Raw genomic sequence first — 23507 nt, forward strand, 5'->3', positions numbered from 1 at the left:
CTTCCCTTTTAAGAGCTGAATAAAGGAACCGTCTTTACTTAAGCCTTTGTCTCTGGACTCTTCAGTTTTTCTCATCATTCCTATCACCCATTTCCTCCCATGTTGACTGTATGACTGTAACTTGTTGCGTATATCCTAAGATTTTTATTAATATTGCTTCTTCATTGCTTATTTGACCCCTATGACAATCATTAAGTGTTGTACCACATGATTCTTGACAAATGTATATTTTATTTTATGTACGTTGAGAGCATATGCACCAAGACAAATTCCTTGTGTGTCCAATCACACTTGGCCAATAAAAATTCTATTCTATTCTATTCTATTCTATCATCATCATCAACAACATCATCATTATCATGCCAGACCCATTCTCGAATACAGCTCATCTGTCTGGAACCCACACCACATCTCAGACATCAACACTCTCGAAAATGTCCAAAGGTATTTCACCAGAAGAGCCCTTCACTCCTCCACTTGAAACAGAATATCCTACGAAAATAGACTAACTATCCTGGATCTTGAAAGCTTATTACTGCGGCGCCTAAAACACGATTTAAGTATTGCCCACAAGATCATATGCTGCAACGTCCTTCCGGTCAACGACTACTTCAGCTTCAACAGCAACAACACAAGAGCACACAACAGATTCAAACTTAATATTAACCGCTCCATACTTGACTGTAAAAAATATGACTTTAACAATCGAGTTGTCGAAGCATGGAACTCATTGCCGGACTCAGTGGTGTCAGCCCCCAACCCCCAACATTTCTCCCTAAGACTCTGCACGATTGACCTCTCCAGGTTCCTAAGAGGCCAGTAAGGGGCATATATAAGTGCACTGATGTGCCTATCGTCCCCTGTCCAGTTGTCTTTCCTTATCTCATATATCATATATTTTCTCTCCTTTCCTTCTACTTCTCTTCTTTCTTACTTTCTATCTTTATATATATTACTTAATGTCTATTCTCTTTCATATGTATTGTATATTGAAGAAAGAATAAATAAATAAATAAATAAATCATCATCATCATCAATATCATAATCATCATCATTATCATTATTAATTAGATTTGTACACCATCCTTCTCAAGATATTTAAAAACATTGGACCTTTGTGTAGTAAATCTATTTTCCATTTCTTATTGTGCTCACAATCCATAACATAGCTATTTTTAATGTATTGTTAATAACAGATCTTATACATCGGTCTTACTTGTGTGTGTGTGTGTGTGTGTGTGTGTGTGTATATATAAACATGTGACATATATATATATATATATATAAACATGTGACATATATATATATATATATATATATATATATATATATATATATATATATATATATATATATATATATATATATATATATATATATATATCAAACCGGAAGTCCAGTTCCCCCCACCATAGAGTCTCCTCCTAGAGCAGCATCCTATTTCCTCCACCTGTCCTAACCAAAAGCCCTATCAATTGTGGAGCCGACTGGCGACAGTGAGCCCCAGCAGAGGGGTGAAAGAGCCACATGCAGCTCCAGAGTGGGTTGCCGACCCTTGTCCTCCCTATTAAACTCTCTTCAACTGCATTCACAAGCTTAGCACCAATTAGTCAGCAAGCATCTCAAGCTCCATTTCAACGTAAGATTGCAGTGCCCTGCCAGGTCCTCAAGGGGGCAGTCTTGTCAAGCGGAAAGCAAACTGCTCTAGACTCTTCCTACAGTTGTGGGGTTGGGCAATAGGAAAACCTGTGATAGATTGACCTTTAACCCTTCCTTTCGCCTTAGTCAATGCTATTCACCTGGCAAATTCAGGTTCACAAAGCAGGAATTTCTCTGCGATTCGCTTGCAGTTCTCTAAACCTGAAGTGGCCCATATGGAGGGGAACTACTTCTTTGAGTCATTACCAATTATCCAGGAACACAACTCGTATATATAAATACATATCACTACTTAAACAGAATATGTAGAGAGGTTTTGTTGCAGAATTCAACTGATTAGATCTGTTAATAACTAGGAAAGTCAGCGTTCTTTCATAGAATTGTACAAGGAACTTCCTCCATCCTTTCTGCGTACACTGATTTGGGCCAGAATTCAACCAGAGACGTAACAAGAGTAACATGTAGTGTATTTCACTAGAATGTGAATGGAATATGAAAACATTTTGGGCCTATTTTTCACTTTAGTTTAGTATTTTTTTTAAATTATCACTATAATGGATTCTGAAAGAAACCAACCACTAACTGATTATACAAATATATAGAGCCTGGGTGCAATTTGCTGGCTCTGTTATAAAAGTGCTATTGCTAACATGTTGTAAGCTGCTCTTAGTCGAAGGACAAGGGTGGCATAAAAATCGAATAAATAAATAGATAGATAGATAGATAGATAGATAGATAGATAGATAGATAGATAGATAAATAAATAAATAAATAAAATGCCCTCGTCACCATGAGGTTCGACTACTGTAATGCTTTCTACATGGGGCTACCTTTGAAAAGTGTTCGGAAACTTCAGATCGTGCAGAATGCAGCTGCGAGAGCAATCACCAACACTCCGCAGTCTGCATTGGTTGCCGATCAATTTCCGGTCACAATTCAAAGTGTTGGTTATGACCTATAAAGCCCTTCATGGGACCGGGCCAGATTATCTCCAGGACCGCCTTCTGCTGCATGAATCCCAGCAACCAGTTAGGTCCCACAGAGTTGGCCTTCTCCGGGTCCCGTTGACTAAGCAATGTCGTTTGGCGGGACCCAGGAGAAGAGCCTTCTCTGTGGCGGCCCCGACCCTCTGGAACCAGCTCCCCCCAGATATCAGAGTTGCCCCCACCCACCTGGCCTTTCGCAAGCTCCTTAAAACCCACCTCTGTCGTCAGGCATGGGGGAATTGAAATTTCCCTTCCCCCTAGGCTTATAGAATTTATACATGGTGTTGTGATTAGCTCTGACCCAGCTCCTGCCCCAAAGACTGTGGATGTGGGGGAGACATCCACATGCTGCAGGCCTGTTTTGCCCCCGGTGGAATATGCTGATGAAGGCTCCTCTGGCCAAGAAAACATGAGTGACAGGGAGGAGGAGAGTGTGGCAGACAGCTCAGAAGGAGATCAATTATCTAGCTCCTCCTTTGATTCAGAACAAGAGTTAATGATACAGTCACGCATGCGGAGAGCAATCCATAGGCAACAACAACTGAGAGATTATTATCAAAGAAAATGAGGCCGCCTGTGGTTGGGTGGGGCTGTGATAATTAGTGCAGCTGCTATAAATAGCAGCCTGTGAGTTTGGCGATTGTGGACGATTATCTGATCATTGTGTTTCGTGACTGCTTTGCTGACTTTGACCTTTTGTGTGCTGATTTTTCCCCACTTTGAAACTAAACCAGAGCAAAGTGTCTTTCACTTTGTGAAAGAAGAAGGACTGTGAATTGCCTCGCAGCTGCAAGCTAAGTATCACAGAACTGACAAGGGACTTGTACAAATTACCAGTTTGTTTGGAGACCAGTGCTCTTTGCTATACCAAAAGAGGGCTTAGTTTAAGTGAATTTTCATTATAAAGAACATTGTTTTGAATTTTCAAACGTGTGTGTGTCTGAAATTTGTACCTGTGAATTTTTGGGAGGAGTCTACCAGAGAGCCCGACAGAACACATGGAATGCTTGTATGTACGAGTGGTTCTTTCAATTGGGGTTTTTAGATTGTTTTAATATTAGATTTGTTTACATTGTCTTTTTATATTGTTGCTAGCCGCCCCGAGTCTTTGGAGAGGGGCGACATACAAATCTAATAAATACAAATCCAAATAAATACATTTTATGCACAGAAATGCATTCTATTACCTATTCCGTCCGGTCCGTTTTCGCAGAGGAATATGACATTCATGTCATCCACTTCTTCATTTCTCCGCTAAAAGAGAAAAAGAAGTGTAAGGAGGACACTCATAAGATAAAATGTTATGTGTGTGTGTGTGTTTGTATTTTGAAATACTCCCAGTCGTTGGCGAAATGGTTGCAAAGGGAGGGTAAGGCTCCGCCCACTCACCCGGATGCCGCCATTTGGCTTCTTTTACCCTCTGCACATGCCCAGAATGCTTTGCACATGTGCAGAGGGTAAAAGACAAAGGAGGGGCTGCATCCAGGTGGGTGGGCGGAGCCTCACACTCCCTTCACGACCGGCTCTTCGACGATTGACAGACACACGTGACCAAGAAGTATTTCACCCCTGGTGTCTGTGTGTGTGTGTGTGTGTAAAAACATCGCACACAGGAAGAATACAGTGGTACCTCTACTTCAGAACTTAATTCGTTCCGTGACCAGGTTCTTAATTAGAAAAGTTTGTAAGTAGAAGCAATTCTTCCCACAGGAATCAATGTAAAAGCAAATAATGTGTGGAAACCCACTAGGAATGAAATAAAAAGCTGCGAGATTTTCTAAAGGAAGTGCAAGATAATAATACCTGAGTCTTCCTTCTCAGCCAGGGGAAGCAGCAGCTCAACAGATTTCTTTGACGCTTCTCCTATTTGCATGGGGAGAAGAAAAAGGATCAGTTACAGCAATAGCACTTGGACTCTAACACTAAGCTTTACTCTACCCGAACCCAAAGGAAGGAAGGGAGGAAGGGAGGGAGGGAGGACAAGAGAGGAAGGAAAGAAGGAAGGAAGGAAGGAAGGAAGGAAGGAAGGGCAAGAGAGGAAGGGAAGGAAGGAAAGATAGAAAGAAAAAAGAAAGAAAGGAAGAAAGAAAGGAAGGAAGGAAGGAAAGAAAGGAAGGAAGGAAGGAAAGGAAGGAAGGGCAAGAGAGGAATGGAAGGAAGGAAGGAAATAAAGAAAGGAAGGAAGGAAGGAAGAAGGAAAGAAGGAAGGAAGGTCAAGAGAGGAAGGGAAGGAAGGAAGGAAGGAAAGAAAGAAAGGAAGGAAGGAAGGAAGGAAAGAAAGTAAAGAAAGGAAGGAAAGGAAGGAAGGAAAGACAGAAAAAAGAAAAAAGAAAGAATAAGGAAAGGAAAGAAAGAAAGGAAAGAAAGAAAAAGAAAGAAAGAAAGGGAAAGAAGGAAGGAAAGAAAGGAAAGAAGGAAGGAAGGAAGGGCAAGAGAGGAAGGGAAGGAAGGAAATAAAGAAAGAAAGGAAGGAAGGAAGAAAAGAAAGGAAGGAAAGACAGAAAAAAGAAAGAAGGAAAGGAAAGAAAGAAAGAAAGGAAAGAAAAAGAAAGGAAGGAAAGAAAGAAAGAAAGAAAGAAAAGAAAGGAAGGAAAGAAAGAATGAAAGAAAGAAAGAAAGAAAAGAAAGGAAGGAAAGACAGAAAGAAAGAAAGAAGGAAGGAAGAAAGGAAAGAAAGAAAGAAAGAAAGAAAGAAAGAAAGAAAGAAAGGACCCCTGATGGAAGATGGGGGGGGGGGAAGCCTTACCGTTCCTTGAGGTCCTTTGAAATCCTCCATTTTCTAGGATCTGCAGGAAAAAAGAGAGACAAAACTTCATGTCTTTTGGCCATTGCTCCAGTGCCATCAGTTTTAAAAGGAGAGAGGGCAACCTTAAACACCCACCCACCCAAACACTTGTACACATACACACACACAATTAATTAAGGAATAAACACAGAACATACAGACACACACACACACAACTTACTGTTTCAGCAACTGCCTTCAATCCTCAAATGCCCAACTGCGATATTTCAAATGATGGAACTTTGAGGTGTGTTCTAAATTGCAACTGCCATGGCACCAGCCCTGGCTGAAGTGGGTTGAGGCCATAGAGCAGCTATCTGTACAACTGAAGTCCCGGAAATATTATATTTTTACTTTCCTTTTAAAAAAAATAATATTTATTAAATGTTTGAATTAAAATAAAACATTTGACTAACAAACATATAAACACACGTTGCCCTAATTTTTTTTAAAAAATTTTTTGTGTGATTTTGTATTCCACAAGTTTTGCTTATTACTAGTGGTTATTAGTAAATATCTACCTTGGTTGGAAATGCACTTTTATCTAAGCACAAGTCAAAGGAATCAACAGCTTTAAAATATCCCCATCATCAACAATAAACAGTATAGTAATAATTTAAAACATCAGCCAACACTGATGTTTTAAGGGGTAACCAGTATATATGCAGCTTTCCTAAAATGGTCAAACATACTAACTCTGCCAATGAGCATCAGAAGAAGCCATAAAAATGAGATGTTTAAAGATCACAGGCTTCCAACGTTGCCCCAATTCGCTTCCAAAATCACCCCCCTAGCCACTTCCTATGCCGTCCCAAATCCCTTCCAAAATCAACCCTCTAGTAGCTTCCCAAGTCCTAACAAAGGCAAATGGACTGAAGAAAGGAAGCGAGGAGAAGCGATGAATTTTGAAAGGAGAGGTGATTTTGGAAGATTTTGGAAGCAATTTTGAGTCATGTACGAAACATCTAGAGGGGTGATTTTGGAAGCGATTTGGGGTGGCATAGGAAGCGGCTAGAAGGGTGATCTTGGAAGCAATTGGGGGCATCTTAGTGTCTGGAGGGGTGATTTTGGCAGCAAGATGGGGCGACAGATGCAGTAGGGAAGGGGAGATTTTGGCAGCAATTTTGAGTCGTGTACGAAACATCTAGAGGGGTGATTTTGGAAGCGATTTGGGGTGGCATAGGAAGCGGCTAGAAGGGTGATCTTGGAAGCAATTGGGGGCATCTTAGTGTCTGGAGGGGTGATTTTGGCAGCAAGATGGGGCGACGGATGCAGTAGGGAAGGGGAGATTTTGGCAGCAGGACGGCTGCCGGGAGCACCATTTTAGCCGCTGCTCTTTGCCACAACAGCAGCTTAGAGAGAAGCGAGGCTTTTTAAATAGAAAATGGTTCATGAGTACAGGCAAAACAGGCTTGAACACATGATTCGTATCTAGAAAAGTATCTCAGGGACCACCTTCTGCTGCACGAATCCCAGCGACCAGTTAGGTCCCAAAGAGTGGGTCTTCTCTGGGTCCCACCAACTAAACAATGTCGCTTGGCGGGACCCAGGGGAAGAGCCTTCTCTGTGGCGGCCCCGGCCCTCTGGAACCAATTCCCCCCAGAGATTAGAATTACCCCCACCCTCCTTGCCTTTCGTAAGCTGCTTAAAACCCACCTCTGCCGCCAGGCATGGGGGAATTGAGATACTCTTTCCCCCTAGGCCTTTACAATTTTATGCATGGTATGTCTGTATGTATGTTTGGTTTTTATAATAATGGGTTTTTAACTGTTTTTAGTATTGGATTATTATTATATGCTGTTTTATTATTGCTGTTAGCCGCCCCGAGTCTCCGGAGAGGGGCAGCATACAAATCCAATAAATGAATGAATGAATGAATGAATGAATGAATGAATGAATGAATGAATGAATGAATGAATGAATAAATAAATATAGGTGTTCGTAAGAAGAGGTACCACTGTATTTTTATTGTTGCCCAGATTATTTTAAGTGCCATATTTTTTATTTGGTACTTTACATCGCAGAACAACTGCAACTGTAACTCATCAATGTAACTTAGGATACAAAAATACAAAATTATTGTCAACAGCCGGGTTTTTATACCCGGCTTTTCAAATGGAACAATCAATCACACTCTTGCTTCATTCGCTTGTGATCAGCCATGTAGTGGCCAACCGGCACATTACTCTCCCTGCCGCTAAGATGGGTCCATGCATACTCTTTTAAGTAAACAGGCGTTCACTGGATTCTCCCAGATTTCCTGACCTCAATTTGGGATTGACCTGGCTCCGGAGCCTCCCTGGTTTCATCATTATTAGGTCCACTATTCCTTCCTTCTTGTTCATTCGGCCCCTGCCCTCTGCTAGATCCATCTGCTTCCATCAACCTGTTTCTAAGCCTTGCTCCTAGATTGGTTGTTGTTGTTGTTGTTGTTGTTGTTATTATTATTATTATTATTATTATTATTATTATTATTTATTGGATTTGTATGCCGCCCCTCTCCGCAGACTCGGGGCGGCTAACAACAGTGGTAAAACAACATGAACAATCCAATTAATAAAAACAACTAAAAAAACCCTTATTATCAAAAACCAAACATACACACAAACATACCGTGCATAACTTGTAGTAGCCTAGGGGGAAAGGATAACTTAACTCCCCCATACCTGGCGACAAAGGTGGGTCTTAAGTAATTTGCGAAAGACAAGGAGGGTGGGGGCCGCTCTAATCTCTGGGGGGAGTTGGTTCCAGAGGGCCAGGGCCACCCATTCCCAAGGTCCTCAGTCTTCACTTGTGGACTCTACAGGACAGTGATGGTGAATCTATGGTGCAAGTGCCACAGAGCCTTATCTGCTGGCATGCGAGCCGTTGCCCTCGCTCAACTCCATCCTGCCTCTATGGGGGGAGAACTGGACTTCTGGTTGGATCCAGAATTGAATGAGGGGTTAGGACCTTTGTGGCTCTTTGAGTGTTTAAGGTTGCTGACTCCTGATCTAGATTCTTGCAAGGGTGAGCAGACTGTAAAGAATAAAAAAGCCACCACAGAGAAGTCCATGAAGCTGGACAGTGTCTGAAAGTAATAATAATAGTAGTAGTAGCAGTAGTAGTTTACCGTGAGCCGCCCAGAGTCCCAGGAGAAGGCGGCAGAAAAATCTGATTAATAAAACAACAACAACAGCCACATTTCTACACTTTCTTCCTTGCTATATTAAAGAAATCCCCAGCATTAAAAAATATGTAGTTCCCCAATAGCCTTTTGGGGGTCTGGGTATTGTTGTTGTTGTTGCTATTATTATTATTATTATTATTATTATTATTAATTAGATTTGTATGCCGCCCCTCTCCGTAGACTTGGGGCGGCTATTATGATATTAAATGGAGATTCTGAAAAGCATTTATTTGATGATGGATCTTGGAACTCACTACCGGACTCAATTGTGTCAACCCCTAACCCCCAACACTTCTCCCTTACTCTCCACGATTGACCTCTCCAGGTTCCTAAGAGGCCAGTAAGGGGCGTACATAAGTGCACTGGTGTGCCTTTCGGCCCCTGTCCAATTGTCTTTCCTTTTTTTCACCTATCTTATATATTCTCTTCCTTTCATATATCCTCTCTTCTAAGTTCACCTTCACCCTCTTTTTATATTATCACATGTCTATTTTCTTCCTATGTATTTATGTATTGGACAAATGAATAAATAAATAAATGATGGCTTGTCCTATCATAATTTATGGGGGTGGTGGTCAGGTGAGCCACCAATACGAACAAACCTCCAGTTTGAATTACATTTTTTTAAAGGTAGAAATTAGAACAGCCTCCCCTCTTCCCTCCCCACAAATAATCCCAAGGTTTAAAAGAAAGGAATAGAAAAGAAACTCTTTGCAAAGCTAAAGGAAGCCAGAGGGAAAACAAAGCCTGCAAAAAATAGATGCTATTTTCCACTGGATATTGGACACTGTCACTCCCGGTGGCTACGTTTAGGAATTGATTAATTAAGTGACTGTTATCTTTATATTTATAGCCCAATAAACAGGGCACCGTTGTTATTTGGCTGCTTAGTCAAGCATTCCTGGAAGGTTTTTCTACCCGTGAATTGAGATATATTCAGGTTTCATCCCGTGTAAGTTTAAATGAGGTCCCACTTGTCATGTATTTGTATATTCTGTGTTCTGTGTTTAGTTCTGTGTTAGCAAAAACTTCAGAAGAGAAGGATTATGGGGTAGTGATTTCTGACAGGCTCAAAATGGGTTAGCAGCGTGGTCGGGCAGTAGGAAAAGCAAGTGCTTGGCTGCATAGCTAGAGGTATAACAAGCAGGAAGAGGGAGATTGTGATCCCGCTATATAGAGCGCTGGTGAGACCACATTTGGAATACTGTGCTCAGTTCTGGAGACCTCACCTACAAAAAGATATTGACAAGATTGAACGGGTCCAAAGACGGGCTACAAGAATGGTGGAAGGTCAGGAAAGACTTCATGAACTCAATCTCTATAGTCTGGAGGACAGAAGGGAAAGGGGGGGGGGGGACGACATGATCAAAACATTGAAATATGTTAAAGGGTTAAATAAGGTTCAGGAGGGAAGTATTTTTAATAGGAAAGTGAACACAAGAACAAGGGAACACAATCTGAAGTTAGTTGGGGGGAAGATCAAAAGCAATGTGAGAAAATATTATTTCACTGAAAGAGTAGTAGATCCTTGGAACAAACTTCCAGCAGACGTGGTTGGTAAATCCACAATAACTGAATTTAAACATGCCTGGGATAAACATATATCCATTGTAAGATAAAATACAGGAAATAGTATAAGGGCAGACTAGATGGACCATGAGGTCTTTTTCTGCTGTCAATCTTCTATGTTTCTGTGTGTGTGTGTGTGTGTGTGTGTGTGTGTGTGTGTGTGTGTGTGTTGACATATCCTCCGGTTCCCAGGGCAGCCCCGTGAGCCAGATCTCAGCACCCCACGGGCAAAATCCATCCCGTGGACCTTGAATTTGACACCCCTGACCTACAGTGACGAAGCACCCACAACTTCTAGATTACAGACTGTTCCTCTGGTTAATTGTTCTCATTGTCAGGAAATTTCTCCTTAGTTCTAGATGGCTTCTCTCCTTGATTACTTTCCACCCAATGCTTCTTGACCAACCCTCGGGTGCTTTGGAGAATAGGTTGACCCCCATCTTCTTTGTAGCAGCCCCTCAAATGTTGGAACAGTGCTATCAGAGGAATCATTGAGTCTGTCCTCTGCACCTCTATAACAGTCTGGTTTGGTTCTGCAACCCAACAAGACCGACACAGACTTCAGAGGAGAATCAGAACTGCAGAAAAAACAATGGCTGCCAACCTGCCTTGCATTATACTGCACGAGTCAAAAAGAGAGCTGTGAAAATATTTACTGACCCCTTGCAACCTGGACACAAACTGTTTCAACTCCTACCCTCAAATCGTCGCTACAGAGCACTGCACACCAAGACAGCTAGACACAAGAACAGTTTTTTCCAAAACACCATCACTCTACTAAACAAATAATTCCCTCAACACTGTCAGATTTTTTACTAAATCTGCACTTCTACTTCTACTAGTTTTTCTCATCATTCCTATCATCCTTTTCCTCCCACTTAGGACTGTATGACTGTGTCTTGCTGATTGCATCCTAAGATTTTTATTAACGTTGATTGTTTCTTCATTGCTTATTTGACCCCTATGACAATCATTAAGTGTTGTAACTCATGATTCTTGACAAATGTATATTTTCTTTTACGTGCACTGAGAGCATATGCACCAAAGACAAATTCCTTGTGTGTCCAATCACACTTGATCAATAAGGGCGGTAGGAAAAGCAAGTACAATGCTTGGCTGCATAGCTAGAGGTATAACAAGCAGGAAGAGGGAGATTATGATCCCGCTATATAGAGCGCTGGTGAGACCACATTTGGAGCACTGTGTTCAGTTCTGGAGACCTCACCTACAAAAAGATATTGACAAAATTGAACGGGTCCAAAGATGGGCTACAAGAATGGTGGAAGGTCTTAAGCGTAAAAAGTATCAGGAAAGACTTCATGAACTCAATCTGTATAGTCTGGAGGACAGAAGGAAAAGGGGGGACATGATCGAAACATTTAAATATGTTAAAGGGTTAAATAAGGTTCAGGAGGGAAGTGTTTTTAATAGGAAAGTGAACACAAGAACAAGGGGACACAATCTGAAGATAGTTGGGGGAAAGATCAAAGACAACATGAGAAAATATTATTTTACTGAAAGAGTAGTAGATCCTTGGAACAAACTTCCAGCAGACGTGGTTGGTAAATCCACAGTAACTGAATTTAAACATGCCTGGGATAAACATATATCCACTGTAAGATAAAATACAGGAAATAGTATAAGGGCAGACTAAATGGACCATGAGGTCTTTTTCTGCAGTCAGTCTTCTATGTTTCTATGTTTCTACTAAAGAATTCTATTCTATTCTATTCTATTCTATTCTATTCTATCAAGTCACAACTGCACCTTTACTACCACTTAGAGACGTTAGAACACAAGAACAGATGCTTAAGATGCAATTGTTTCCCTAAGCCTTTTGGGGCCATAGGGATATATTTTTAATGCCAAAGAAGCCAACATTTTTCTCCCTTTTGTTATTTCAGTAAAATCCAATGATCTCATCTGTTTTCGTTCTTCTACTGTGCAAATGTTATGGATCTAGGTTAATGTCAGCGAAGCCAAAATGCTTAGAGGTCTTGGCCTGTCAGCAAATAGATGCAATTAGAAGGATAGCTATTATATGTCTGTGTCAACTTAGCAAACAATTTTTTCCTTTGTCTTGGCTCATCTCACTGCCGAGTTGGAAAGCTTAAAAAACAGGAGTAGCTCTGAACTTGGTCTGTTTCCCAAATTATATTGTTGCCTCCAAAAATCATTTTGAAACATTACCGAGAGGGACTACTGGCTGAACTTGCTTTCAAAAAAAATCAGGTCTACAGAGACCTGATTATATCCAAGAGACTGAAAGGCCATCATAAATTTAAACAAGACCAGGAAGGACATCATGGTGAAAAGCAAAGATTTTGGAAAAGTTAGTGCAATGTTTTTTACAGCTGTGAAATCTGGACACTGGCAAAGAGTGAAAAATAAAGAGCTCTTCAAGTCTTGTCCTGGAGAAGTTCTTAGGAATATCAGAGACTGTCAGAGGAACTAATCGATCAATCTTAATAATAATTTTAAAAGGCTGAGAAGCAAACAGCAATTCATATGCTTTAGGGATGTTGTACAGGGGTAGGATAGTCAGCCCCATCAAGTAGACTAGACCAGGGCATCAACTCTTATTGAAAGGATAAAACAATTTACACTGAGATTTGCTCTAATAACAGGATCTTAATAGCCTGACTATTTTAGACTTCCTTGCTCTTCTTATACCCCAAGGGATATGGGATTTGTCTGTCGGAGCCACTTCCAAATGTTATCTTACTTTCCAGAACTTAAAGCATTTGTAAGCCACTCAGAGTCACTGAGAGTGAATGGGGAGTCATATAAATCAAGAAAGAGAGAAGAAAGGAAGAAAGGAAGAAAGCAAACAGAAAGAAAGAAGAAAGAAGAAAGAAAGACAGACAGAAAGAAAGTAGAAAGAAGAAGAAAGAAAGAAAGACAGATAGAAAGAAAGAAGAAAGAAAGAGAGAGAGAGAAAGAAAGACAGACAGAAAGAAAGAAAGAAAGAAGGAAGGGAGGAAGGAAGGAAGGAAAGGAAGGAAGGAAGGAAAGAATGAAAGAAAGAAAGAAAGAAAAGAAAGGAAGGAAAGAAAGAAAGGAAGGAAAGACAGAAAGAAAGAAAGAAAGAAAGAAAGAAGGAAGGAAAGGAAGGAAAGGAAGGAAAGAAAGAAAGAAAGAAAGAAAGAAAGAAAGAAAGAAAATGAAAGAAATAGATTTTAGCCCCTTTAGTTTAAATAATGATTCTGTTAAGGTCATTTCTCGTGCTATGATGAATTAAGAAAAACAATTTAATTTAGCAAGGTTGAAGAAAATTAGTGGAGGTTGTCTATGTATGGAGAGTCTCAGTCATCCAGATCATGGTTGTCCCAAAGGTGCTTTTTTCTCTTTTTTAAAATGATTTTTATTAGTTTTTAAATATTTACATCTTAATATCTTTAGGTAGGTCGACATCCTTATCTTTACATTCATATCAATTTAAATATATTATATATTTATACATAGTATACACTTTTTATATTCTTTCCACCATCTATTTTTGTTGTTGTTTTGCCTTTCTTTTTTGTGTCCATTTATACTATTTGGTCCAAGTACTGTGGTAGTCCGAGCCCTTTTGATCCTTTAGTTCCATTGTCCATCTCTGGGCATTCATATATTTTCTTAATAACCTCCTTCTCAACGGGTATCTGCGAGTCTTTCCATTTCTGTGCATAGACAATTCTTGCAGCCAATGGACATTACAGAATTGGTACTGGTACATGGTGGATCACATTCATTTTCAAATCATGGAAATAAGATTAAACAATTTTGACGGAAATAAATTGGAGAAGCTGATGTTACGATGGAATAAGGTGAAAGATTATATGCTGAGTAGAATTTGTGACAAAAGTGTAAAAAATAAACTCCAATCACTCTTTCAATAATAAACAAGTGCAAAGTAGAGCTAAGGAAATAAAAGAATATAAACTAGTAAATATTTGAACCCCCCGCAACTGGTGGTGGTGGAATTGTCAGTCGGGTGATGGGCACATGCACTGTGCACTGTTTTATGTTTGTTTATGTTAATTTCAATGTGCAAAACCAATAAAAATATATTTAAAAAAAAAGACAATTCTTGCAGCCATTGTTATATGTAACATTAAATATTTCATATTTTTGGAATATGTTTTTTTGAGAATGCCTAATGTCCAAATATCTTCAAGTTGCCAAGGTTGGGAAACACTGATCCAAACTACTCAAAATTTCTGCTACTGGTTCTCCAAACTATTCAAAATCCGAACTGGTGAGAACCAATGTTCCCTCTAATTTTTTTCCGGTGTGGGCGGAAAAGTATAATGTCTGAGCAGCATATTTTCATGCCTGAGCACCTGGTTTTTTCCCCACAGATGTCACTCAAGACAACAACAAAATCAACGGGTGTTTTTGCAAAAGTTTTTTTATTCCCCCCCCCCTCCACATCAATAACATCAATCACATATACCTTCAATAAAATCAATATACAAATATTGTCACTTAAAAACAATAGTACAAGAACCTAAGTTGCAATCCAATTTTAATTTTAATATTAATTATTATTATTATTATTATTATTATTATTATTATTATTATTATTATTATTATTATTAATTAGATTTGCATGCCACCCCTCTCCGAAGACTCGGGGCGGCTCACAACAATAATAAAAAACAATATTGTAGCGAAACAAATCTAATATTAAAAAAGAAGTATATAAAACTCTATCACATTTAAAAACCAAACAACACATACATACCAAACATAAAATATAAAGAGCCTGGGGGAAAGGTGTCTCAACTCCCCCATGCCTGGCGGTATAGGTGGGTCTTGAGTAGTTTACGAAAGACAAGGAGGGTGGGGGCAGTTCTAATCTCTGGGGGGAGTTGATTCCAAAGGGCCGGGGCCGCCACAGAGAAGGCTCTTCCCCTGGGGCCCGCCAAACGACATTGTTTGGTCGACGGGACTCGGAGAAGGCCAACTCTGTGGGACCTTATCGGTCGCTGGGATTTGTGCGGTAGCAGGCGGTTCCGGAGGTATTTTGGTCCAATGCCATGTAGGGCTTTAAAGGTCATAACCAACACTTTGAATTGTGACCGGAAACTGATCGGCAGCCAATGCAGGTTGAATGCAGGTCCCATGTCACAGGTTGAATTTGGTGATTTTCTGACGGTCGTTTCATATTACCCAGACTAGGTCACATGACCAGTCACCTAGTTTGAATAATGAAACATCTGCAGGAAAATCACCAAGCTCAGAAAACACCCAGGACCCATCACTTACTTACTTACTTACTTACTTACTTACTTACTTACTTACTTACTTACTTACTTACTTACTTATTTTGTCCAATACACAATGAGGGTTTTAGTGGGTATATATCAATATACACATAGTAAAATACATGATGAAGATTATAGAGGAGATACTCATAGTAAAATATATCTAAGAAATAATAGAAAAGAAGATAAAGTAATAGAACATATCAATTAAAAATAGAAGAAGATATATAGGAATAGAGGAAAGGTATAGGAGATATAGGAGAGCAACAGGACAGGGGACGGAAGGCACTCTAGTGCACTTGTACTCGCCCCTTACTGACCTATTAGGAGTCTGGATAGGTCAACCGTAGATAATCTAAGGGTAAAGTGTTGGGGGTTTGGAGATGACACTATGGAGTCCGGTAATGAGTTCCATACTTCGACAACTCAGTTACTGAAGTCATATTTTTTACAGTCAAGTTTGGAGCGGTTAATATTAAGTTTAAATCTGTTGTGTGCTCTTGTGTTGTTGTGGTTGAAGCTGAAGTAGTCGCCGACAGACAGGACATTGCAGCATATGATCTTGTGGGCAATACTTAGATCTTGTTTAAGGCGTCTTAGTTCTAAACTTTCTAGGCCCAGGATTGAAAGTCTAGTCTCGTAGGGTATTCTGTTTCGAGTGGAGGAGTGAAGGGCTCTTCTGGTGAAGTATCTTTGGACATTTTCAAGGGTGTTGATGTCTGAGATGCGATATGGGTTCCAAACAGATGAGCTGTATTCGAGGATGGGTCTGGCAAAAGTTTTCTAAGCTCTGGTAAGTAGTGTGAGATTGCGATTCCTCCAAACATGGAGATGGGTTTTGTTTTTGGATCTTCTTTTCCCAGAACTTGATATCCAATGAATATTTTACACTCTTTCCAACTTGGTGGGCGGCGTTCTTGCTAAGGGGGGGGGCTTTCCAGCGTGGGAACCAAGGGGTGCAGTTGTTTTCATTGTGCAAAGAAATCCCTGACTTCACATTCTCTCCCTTACAGGCAATTGCACTAGCTCTGATTTCCGATCAGTTTTTCCATCTGTGTGGCTCGGTGCCAGCTCCTGAAACTCCAGGCAAAGCTATAAAAGGAGACTGTTAGGAAATGCTGAAAACGGATGCCCGGAACAGGACTTCAGAAAAGACTACAAACAAACAAACAAACAAACCCTGGTAAGCTTAAACACTTTCGAGCTCTTAGAATTCCTAGATTCCAACGGAAAGAACCACCACAATTTCGCAAATTTTCAGGCTGTGTTTTCCACTGTCACTTGGTGTAGATCAGTGATTTTCAACCTTTTTTTGAGCCGCGGCACATTTTTTACATTTACGAAACCCTGGGGCACATTGAGCCGGGGGGGGGGGGGGGGAACTAAAAAAAGTTTGGACAAAAAAATTATCTCTCTCTTCCTCCCCTTCGCTCTATTTCTTTCTCCCTTCCTTTCTCTTTCTTTCTCTCTCCCTCTCCATCCCTCTTTCTCTTCCTTCCTTCCTTCCTCTTTTTTGCTCTCTTTCTCTCTCCCTCCCTATGTCCCTCTATGTCTTTCTCTCTCTCTCCTTCCCTCCCTCTCTTTCTTTCTCTCTCTCTCTCTTGCTTTCTTTCTCTTGCTTGCTTTCATAGAAACATAGAAACATAGAAGTCTGACGGCAGAAAAAGACCTCATGGTCCATCTAGTCTGCCCTTATACTATTTTCTGTATTTTATCTTAGGATGGATATATGTTTATCCCAGGCATGTTTAAATTCAGTTACTGTGGATTTATCTACCACGTCTGCTGGAAGTTTGTTCCAAGGATCTTTCTCTCTCTCTTTCTTTCTCTTGTTCTCTCTCTCGCTCGCTCTTTCTCTCTCTTTCTTTCTTTCTCTCTTTTGCTTTCTTTCTCTCTTGCTTTTTCTCTCTCTTGCTTTCTTTCTCTCTGAGCTTCGCGGCACACCTGACCATGTCTCGCGGCACACTAGTGTGCCACGGCACACTGGTTGAAAAACACTGGTGTAGATGATGGTGCTGCACTATAACATCATTTTTTAGCTTACAAACAAAAAGCAGAGTATATAACATTATTTGGTTGGCCGAGCTTTTATTAAGGAAGGTGTTTGGCAAGGGACAGATGTATTTTCTACATGTAATGCAGAACGAAATAAGGTTTTTTGCATGGTGTTTTTATCCATCTGGGCAGCGGAACATTAAGGATTATTTTAGACGGGAAGAGAGTTTGAAGGCATCTTAGAGTGGCTGAAATTGTTTTTATTATATCTTGCATGGGAAATTTATGAGACTGCTAATTAGGATGAAAAAGAAGTACAATTAGCACGTTTTCAAACAACGAAGAAAGGAAATTGATGGCATGGGTGTAATGAAAAAGGAGTATTTATGCATATGTTTTGGGAATGTAATAAAGTTCAAAAATTTTGGAAACAAATACAAATGGAAGTGAATAAAATTACGAATGGTAATTGGAAAATAACCAAGGAAGCAGCTTTATTGATAAAAAATAGTGAGGTAAAAGAATATGAAGAAATCAAAACTGCAGCGATAGAAAGTGCCCAGGCAACCATAGTGCTTGGGTGGAAGGACGACAATAAATGGACGATAAAAAATTGGTGCAGATACATGGTGGACCACATTCACTATGAAATTATGGAAATTAGACTACATAATTATAATGAAGAGAAATTAGCAGCAACAATGAGGCGGTGGGAGAAGGTCAAAAATTATATATTTATAAATAAATTATTTATTCTGCCGCACGAATCCCAGCGACCAATTAGGTCCCACAGAGTTGGCCTTCTCCGGGTCCCGTCAACTAAACAATGTCGTTTGGCGGGACCCAGGGGAAGAGCCTTCTCTGTGGCGGCCCCAACCCTTTGGAATCAACTCCCCCCAGATATCAGAGTTGCCCCCACCCTCCTAGCCTTTCGTAAGCTCCTTAAAACCCACCTCTGTCGTCAGGCATGGGGGAATTGACATGTTCCTTCCCCCTAGGCTTATAAAATTTGTGTATGGTATGCTAGTGTGTATGATTGGTTTTTAACTTGTGGTGTTCTTAAAATTAATTTAATATTGGATTTGTCTTGTATTGCTGTTGCTGTGAGCCGCCCCGAGTCTGCGGAGAGGGGCGGCATACAAATCTGATTAAACTTAAACTTAAACTTATATTAACAACATCAATAAGCGATGCAAATGTAAGAAATAAAATTCAATCACTTTATAAAGAATGAACAATGTAACCCAGAGATGAAGCCAATGAAGGATACAAAATTGAATCTTCCTTGGTGAAGGGAATTTTTCTTTTTCTTTCTGGTGATGGCACATTTATGCTTTATGTTTTGTCTTTTGTAAAAAAAAATTTAAAAAATCAATAAAATTATATTTTTTTAAAAAAAAGTTAGATAAATAGCCATGTCGGCAGGTAGTGTTAAAATATGGTGAGGATATATACTTTTCCTAACAATAGTATGAAAACAGTAAGGACCTAAAGTCAACAGTAAGGACCTAAACTGCAGTTTAATGTTTCCAAATGTAAAATAATGCACTTGGGCAAAAGGAATCCTCAATCTGAGTATTGCATTGGCAGTCCTGTGTTAGCAAAAACTTCAGAAGAGAAGGATTTAGGGGTCGTGATTTCTGACAGTCTCAAAATGGGTGAGCAGTGTGGTCGGGCGGTAGGAAAAGCAAGTAGGATGCTTGGCTGCATAGCTAGAGGTATAACAAGCAGGAAGAGGGAGATTGTGATCCCCTTATATAGAGCGCTGGTGAGATCTCATTTGGAGTACTGTGTTCAGTTCTGGAGACCTCACCTACAAAAAGATATTGACAAAATTGAACGGGTCCAAAGACGGGCTACAAGAATGGTGGAAGGTCTTAAGTATAAAACGTATCAGGAAAGACTTCATGAACTCAATCTGTATAGTCTGGAGGACAGAAGGAAAAGGGGGGACATGATCGAAACATTTAAATATGTTAAAGGGTTAAATAAGGTTCAGGAGGGAAGTGTTTTTAATAGGAAAGTGAACACAAGAACAAGGGGACACAATCTGAAGTTAGTTGGGGGAAAGATCAGAAGCAATGTGAGAAAATATTATTTTACTGAAAGAGTTGTAGATCCTTGGAACAAACTTCCAGGAGACGTGGTTGGTAAATCCACAGTAACTGAATTTAAAAATGCCTGGGATAAACATAGATCCATCCTAAGATAAAATACAAAAATAGTGTAAGGGCAGACTAGATGGATCATGAGGTCTTTTTCTGCCGCCAGTCTTCTATGTTTCTATGTTTCATAAATGTTATTGAAAGGTTGTAAATATTTAAGTATTTGTAAGTATATTCAACTCTGGAAAACAACTTCTGATAGGAGAGGGGCTGTAAAGAACCCTTAAATATGTTTTATGTCTCTTTGTATTTTGTGTTGTCTTATCCTTAAAAAAAAAAATTAAAAAATGGTTAAGTATGATCTACAATTCTGTAAAGTCATGTCTAGGAATAAATGTCCCCAAATTCCCTGATCCTTATTTTTAAGGATGAGTACACTGTTAAATGTACAAAAAAACAATATAAAGACAAAGAGAAGCAAATGGTACATTGAGGAGAAATATAACAATATGTTTAATTCGGTACTTTGAACTCCATCCGTGTCTTTTTGACTTGATTCTACAATTCTATTTGATTCTATAATTCTCTTTTGCATAAATGTTCCTGACGTGTTGTTCCCTGAATTACGAAGCTGCAATTAGTGTCTCTGTGTGTATGTCAATGTGTGTGCTTACACTGTCAAATCCTCCCCCTGGCAAGTTAACACCTTATCCGTATATTTATTTATTTACAACTACTTTTAGGTTCCTTCAAGCTTACTTGTTGTTTTTTATATATACAGTATAATTTTTATTGATTTTTAATTTTTTTTTACAAAAAACATAAAACATAAAAGTGAATACCATCACCAAACAGAAAATTAAAAAAAACCCTTCACCAAGGAAGATTCAATTCTATATCCTTCATTTACTTCTTTTCTGGGTTACATTGTTCATTCTTTATAAAGTGATTTAATTTTATTTTTAACGTTTGCATCGCTTACTGATATTGTTAATATATAATTTTTAACCTTTTCCCACCACCTCATTGTTTCTGCTAATTTCTCTTCATTGTAGTTGTGTAATCTAATTTCCATAACTTCATAGTGAATGTGGCCCACCATGTACTTACACCCATTCTTCATCGTCCATTTGTTAGCATCTTTCCACCCAAGCACTATAGTTGCTTGGGCGCTTTCTATTGCTGCAGTTTTAATTTCTTCGTATTCTTTTACCTCACTATTTTTTATTAATAATGCTGCTTCCTTAGTTATTTCCCAGTTACTTCCCGTAATTTTATTCACTTCCACTTGTATTTGCTTCCAAAATTTTTGCACTTTGCTGCATTCCCAAAACATATGCATAAATACTCCTTTTTCCTTACATCCATGCCAACAGTTTCCTTTTATCATCGTTTGAAAGCGTGCCAATTGTACTGGTGTATAATACCATTTGTGTAAAATTTCTCATCTCTCTTATTCTTGTATTTTTAATTCTTTTAATATTTTCAATTATGCCTTCCATATCCCATTCATCAATTTCCCTTCAAGCTTACTTGTAAGATTTTAAAAATTTGCATCCTTCAGAAATCTCCAGCTCTGAACAAGCCTTGCTTTTATTCCAGTTCAAGAACCCGTTCACACAACATGTTTACGCAAGCCAGAAAAAGACTTTGAATTGTATATTTTAAATTGGGGAGTGGGGGGATTGTAGTTATTTAAACACAGCATAAGAATATGCCTGTTTGGTTCATTTATGATCAACTGCAAATTCCTCCCGCCAATTCAATAACTAAGTGAATCCCGTTCTTCAAACCTACATATCATGTGAAGATAGTACAGAGATAGTACAGATCTCTGGAGGCAGCTGATTCCAAAGGTTTGGAGCCACCACAGAGAAGGCCTTCCCCCATGGCCCTGCCCGCCGACATTGTTTGGCAGATGGGACTTGGAGAAGGCTAACCCTATGGGCCCTTACTGGTCACAGCGAGGTAATTAATCAGTTAATGCCAAGAGGATTTGGGGAAAAACATCCCCCCTTGTTCCCATAAGTTAGAGCACGGCTGGGCAACTAATTTTATATTATTATTATTATTATTATTATTATTATTATTATTATTATTATTATTATTTGTTAGATTTGTATGCCGCCCCTCTCCGTAGACTCGGGGCGGCTCACAACAGTGATAAAAACAATATATAATGACAAATCTAATAATTAGAATCTAAAATAACAATAGTACATTTAAAAAGTCTAAAAAGCAAGGAACCCCAATATAAAAAACATACATAGTCATATCATATACAAAAACTACATAGGCAGGGGGAGATGTCTCAGTTCCCCCCATGCTTGACGACAGAGGTAGGTTTTAAGGAGTTTACAAAAGGCAAGGAGGGTGGGGGCAGTTCTGATCTCTGGAGGGATCTGATTCCAGAGAGTCGGAGCCGCCACAGAGAAGGCTCTTCCCCTGGGTCCTGCCAGACGACATTGTTTAGTCGACGGGACCCGGAGAAGACCAACTCTGTGGGACCTAACCGGCCACTGGGATTTGTGCGGCAGAAGGTGGTCTCCTAGATACCCTGGTCCGGTGCCATGAAGGGCTTTATAGGTGATGACCAACACTTTGAATTGTGACTGGAAACTGATCGGCAACCAATGCAGACTGCGGAGTGTTGGAGTAACATGGGCATATTTGGGAAAGCTGCATTCTGCACGATCTGGAGTTTCCGAACACTCTTCAAAGGTAGCCCCATGTAGAGAGTGTTACAGTAGTTGAACCTCGAGGTGATGAGGGCATGGGTGACTGTGAGCAGTGACTCCCGGTTCAAATAGAGTTATAACATTAGAGTTGGTACCAACTTCAGTTGAGATGCCCAGGGAGATGTTTCTCTGGTTATGAAAACTTGGTTCAATTTGCCTGCTACGAAGATAGTGGGCAGAGGAAGGTGGGGCCAAAATCAGTCCAGATCTATATTGATGTATAGGGGGTGGACAAAGAAATGGAAACACCTTGCAGCTCTTCCATGGAATCCAGATTTGTGAAGCTCCCTTCAAACAGTTTTTGTGGAAACTGGGTTCTGTATGTGTCTATTGAGATCTGCAGTGATTTTAGGAGCTGCGGTCTTGCGATCCACTGCAACAATTCACTTTAGAGTCCGACGGTCTCTCTCAGACAACTTCGACTTTCGACCAGACCTGTGCTTGGCTGAGGACGTTTCCCCTTCTCCTTCAAAAGCAGTCATGACTTTTGAGACATGACCTCTTGAAACGCCAAACATCCGGGCACTTTCTGTTACACTAGCACCTGCCATTCGAGCACCAACAATTTGGCCTCTTTGAAAGTTTGAGAGGTCTGCCATTTCTAGAAGGTTATAAACAATTTCCTTAAATTTCTGTAAAAAAAAAAAAAGGTAGTTTAAAAAAACATCTCAAATAACAGAATTTTTTTAAAAAAAACATTAAAATATGTCAAGTTTTGATTGATTTGAACATGTTAAAACATTATGATGCCAAAAAGTCAAGTGTTTCCATGTTTTTGTCCACCCCTTGTAAATACAAGGAATAATGGATGGGAGCTGTTGTGGTTAGCTCTGGCCCAGCTCCTGCCCCAAGGACTGTGGATGTGGGGGAGACATCCACATGCTGCAGGCCTGTTGCCCCCCCCCCGGTGGAATCTGCTGATGAAGGCTCCTCTGACCAAGAAGACATGAGTGGCAGGGAGGAGGAGAGTGGGGCAGAAAGCTCAGGAGATCAATTATCTAGCTCCTCCTTGGATTCAGAACAAGAGTTAATGACACAGCCACGCACGCGGAGAGCGATGCATAGGCAGCAACAACTGAGAGATTATTATCAAAGAAAATGAGGCCACCTGTGGTTGGGTGGGGCTGTGGTAATTAGTGAGGCTGCTATAAAGAGCAGCCTGTGGGTTTGGCCATTGTGGAGGATTATCTGATCGTTGTGTTTCGTGACTGCTTTACTGACTTTGACCTTTTGTGTGCTGATTTTT

At 39.9% G+C, this 23507-nt stretch overlaps 2 protein-coding genes across 3 annotated transcripts in view; one reads left to right on the forward strand and one right to left on the reverse strand.

The window, feature by feature from the left end:
* ANKDD1A (ankyrin repeat and death domain containing 1A) overlaps positions 1-23507 on the reverse strand; it is a 350194-nt gene that overhangs the window by 26367 nt on the left and 300320 nt on the right. The gene's annotated exons all lie outside the window — the stretch shown is intronic.
* The window catches only part of CILP (cartilage intermediate layer protein), a 36744-nt gene continuing 29790 nt past the window's right edge, over positions 16554-23507 (forward strand). For both annotated transcript variants that reach the window (XR_011559949.1, XM_070762174.1), the window contains exon 1: positions 16554-16606. The gene's annotated coding sequence lies outside the window, so the exon portion shown is untranslated. The remainder of the gene's footprint in view (positions 16607-23507) is intronic.

This window comes from Erythrolamprus reginae, chromosome 10 (assembly GCF_031021105.1).
Source record: "Erythrolamprus reginae isolate rEryReg1 chromosome 10, rEryReg1.hap1, whole genome shotgun sequence".
In the NCBI taxonomy this organism is placed as follows: domain Eukaryota; kingdom Metazoa; phylum Chordata; class Lepidosauria; order Squamata; family Dipsadidae; genus Erythrolamprus; species Erythrolamprus reginae.